Source organism: Eurytemora carolleeae, unplaced genomic scaffold (genome assembly GCF_000591075.1).
Source record: "Eurytemora carolleeae unplaced genomic scaffold, Eaff_2.0 scaffold2737, whole genome shotgun sequence".
Classification (NCBI taxonomy): Eukaryota; Metazoa; Arthropoda; class Copepoda; order Calanoida; family Temoridae; genus Eurytemora; species Eurytemora carolleeae.
In genome coordinates, this window is record NW_019398628.1 from 3,614 (window position 1) to 7,059 (window position 3,446).

The 3,446-nt window shown below is 34.6% G+C and overlaps 1 long non-coding RNA gene across 2 annotated transcripts; it reads right to left on the reverse strand.

Annotated features, from left to right (window-relative positions):
- Positions 1-408: 408 nt before the first annotated feature.
- Positions 409-3,446, reverse strand: LOC111717551 (uncharacterized). 2 transcript variants are annotated; one of them, XR_002768810.1, is made up of 3 exons: positions 3,367-3,446; positions 2,377-2,449; positions 409-489 (listed from the first exon to the last, which is right to left on the reverse strand). It is a non-coding gene; the product is annotated as an uncharacterized LOC111717551 (long non-coding RNA). The 2 variants fall into 2 exon arrangements; XR_002768811.1 differs by lacking the exon at positions 409-489 and adding an exon at positions 589-633.

Consider the following 3,446-nt stretch of genomic DNA (forward strand, 5'->3'; position numbering starts at 1 on the left):
AAGTCCATCAATTTGAACAGAAATATCAGCAAATATTTGTGTTTTTATATGAAGACAAGGAAAAAATGACGGATCGAAAATTATTTTTAGATCAGGGGTGTCTTGTTTCTAGATCAGGGGTCTCTTGTTTCAAGATCAGGGGTGTCTTGTTTCAAGATCAGGGGTTTCTTCAAAGGGTTTTAGATCAGGGGTCTCTTCTAACGTTTCTAGATCGGGTGTCTCTTCTAAGGTTTCTAGATCAGGGGTCTCTTCTAAGGTTTCTAGATCAGGGGTCTCTTCTAGGGTTTCTAGATCGGGGGTTTAAGGTTTCTAGATCAAGGGTCTCTTCTAAGGTTTCTAGATCAGGGGTCTCTTCTAAGACAACTTGAATAAAAACTCTGGGCTGTGGGGGTAGTGACTTGNAGCACTGACAACCTTTCCAAATTCTCCTTCGCCTAGAGTTTCCTCGATAATCAGCTGATTTCTTGAAAACTCGTACTTTTTGTCAATCTAAACATGGATAGATAAGATAGTTAACTCGATAATCAGCTGATTTCTTGAAAACTCGTACTTTTTGTCAATCTAAACATAGATAGATAAGATAGTTAACTCGATAATCAGCTGATTTCTTGAAAACTCGTACTTTTTGTCAATCTAAACAAACATAGATAAGATAGTTAACTCAGAGTGTTTAATCCCTATATCTTTGCAACCCAATGTCGAAGGCCATAGATATTCCAAGCTATGTTAGAATTCTGTTATAGATCAAAGAATCTAAGTTTGAAATATCAAAGGTGTAAACAATGATTTTGTATGCTGTGAATATTCTGGTTCTGCCAAAGTCCGTATCTTAAGAAGTTTACTTGTCAAAGTCAACGTTTAAAACACCAACATTTTACATATTAGATTATTAGAAGCTTAGATTAGATTAAATTAGATTATTAGAAGAGTTTGGGGCCAGCGTTGAGATCCTTTCATCTATAAAACTTTTTGGAAGTCGTAGAACCTTTATTCTTTATGATGTTCTATAGCATTATTTTATCATTGATCAATAATATCATTATTTAGATCCTTGGAGGTCTTAAAACAGGAGATCTTACCGTTTTTAATGATAAAATTAAAATATCTAAAATATTTCCTTAAAATGTAGCAAATATATTTTCTTTGTTGAAATGCTCTATGTAAATTATCCCAATATTATTCTTCTTGAGTTAAAAATACACCGAGAGAGCCGGATTTCAAAATATTTTGGAATATATCCTTTTATTGAATACTAAATATAGAAAATATGTTTACAATATAATTTGACCTTCAGTCAGTATCCAGCTCATGCACTTTACTTGGTTACCCAGATTTGACTGAATTTATCCCCTGCTTATGTCCTCACCCCATTGCATTAATATTCATCCCTCATCATAAAGCCATGTATAAGTCATAATTTGCATAATATCTTACAGTTAATGAAGAGGAGAGTTAAAGGAAGGGAGGGGCGGTGTCTGCTCAAAGGTTTTTAAAATAGCTCTCAGGGTGTTGGAGCGGCTCACAGGAATTTGAATTAGTTCCCAAGTTGTTGGTGCGGCTCCCAGGAGTTGGAGTAAAAAAATATGAACTGAAGTGGAAAGTACTGAACCCTATACTCGATTCGGCTATTTTTGTCTATTATAGATATACGATATTAAAGATATGATTTTGCCATTAGAGTTGAAATATGGGAGTGTGATACATCTCCGTAATCAAACTTTTGAAGGCCTTTTCATTGAACAAAAATAAATTCGAAATCTTTAGGAAAAAGGTATTTTATTGTGTTTTGAAAACCTCCACCATACCCGTCAAAAAAATTTTTTGTGAAAAAATTTGTTTTCGAATATGAGTTGAAAAAGTGAAGAAAATTGAACGTTTTAGTGTAAGGCATTTTATTAAGTTATAAAGAAAAAACACATGAGGCGGGTGAAAAAAATGGTACTTTAAAAAATTGGAAAAATGACTTTGCTTTTCTTTTTTAAGCTAAATTGTTTAGTGTGAGAAGGGTGAGAAGGGTGTGAAAACTAATATCTAAATAGTTCTAACCGTGAACAGTGAGAAGGGTGAGAAGGATGAGAAGGGTGAGAAGTGTGAGAAGGGTGAGATGGGTGAGAAGGATGAGAAGGGTGAGAAGGGTGAGAAGGATGAGAAGGATGAGAAGGGTGAGAAGGGAGAGAAGGGTGAGAAGGGTGAGACGGGTGAGAAGGATGAGAAGGGTGAGAAGGGTGAGAAGGGTGAGAAGGGTGAGAAGGATGAGAAGGGTGAGAAGGGTGAGAAGGGTGTAAAAACTAATATCTAAATAGCTCTAACCGTGAACAGTGAGAAGGAGTAGAAGGGTGAGAAGGGTGTAAAAACTAATAACTAAATAGTTCTAACCGTGAACAGTGAGGAGGTTTTGAAGATACTTGAAGCCCCTGTTGTATTTGTTGCCAGCGTGGACGTTGTAGACCTAAAACAAAATATTTAAACATTTTAATTAAACAAAATAGGTGCAAGCGATTCATTATTACGAAAAACTGTGAAAAAGAGCTGTTCAGAGGCCGAATTTTAAGAATTAAGTCGCGGCTTAAATCCGCAAAAACCCGATTTAAATTGAGCGCCGGCTTAAATCTTGAAACATTTGATACAATTTTAAGGTGAAACCAACCATAATTAAGCCGCGGCTCAAATTCTTTAAATTCGGCCTCAGTTCTTCTAAAAACCAATGACTTAGTGACAAAAGAATAAAGATAATGATCATCAAAATGTTTTGCTAAACAAATTAAAGCCTATTTTATTAAAATTATCTAAATTGCCTATAAATAAAAGTGCAATTAAGTTTGGAAATCTCTTTTTCTTTTTTATTTGCACAAAACCCTGATTGGTTGTTTGTGCTGTCTATAGGTTATCTAAAGGTTAATATTTAAAGATTAGCTTATTTGTAATAAATTGGACAGGGAAGTTTTCAAAAAAAAAACCGTGAGCTGTTTATTAAAGAAATTTACATTCAACCTTTTTATAAAAAGAGTTTGATTTGTTAAATTTAACATAGTATATAATGTCTTAATATGGAAACCAATCCGGATAGCATGGTTTTGAAAAGTCGGATTGTAAAAAAATAGTTTATGAAAGAGATGTTTGACTGTCCTCCATCATACCCTATTCATAACAAACGGATTTCCTATGCATCGCAACATTTGTTCTCAACTATTGAGTTAAAAAAGTTAGATTGTGGTGCCAGCCGTTATTAAGTTAAAACGAAAAAAACACGGCTCAGGTGTGGAAAACACACCCCACCAAAGGGTACTATTGTAAATCAGGGATGCACCCTAAACCTAAAAACCTCCAAAATTGAAAAAAACCCCAAACTAGCAATGACACTTGTACCTGGAATCCTCAGCATAATCTGAAAGAGGAACACTGGTAACAGATTCAATATATTTAGCACTTCTCTCATTCTTCCTCCT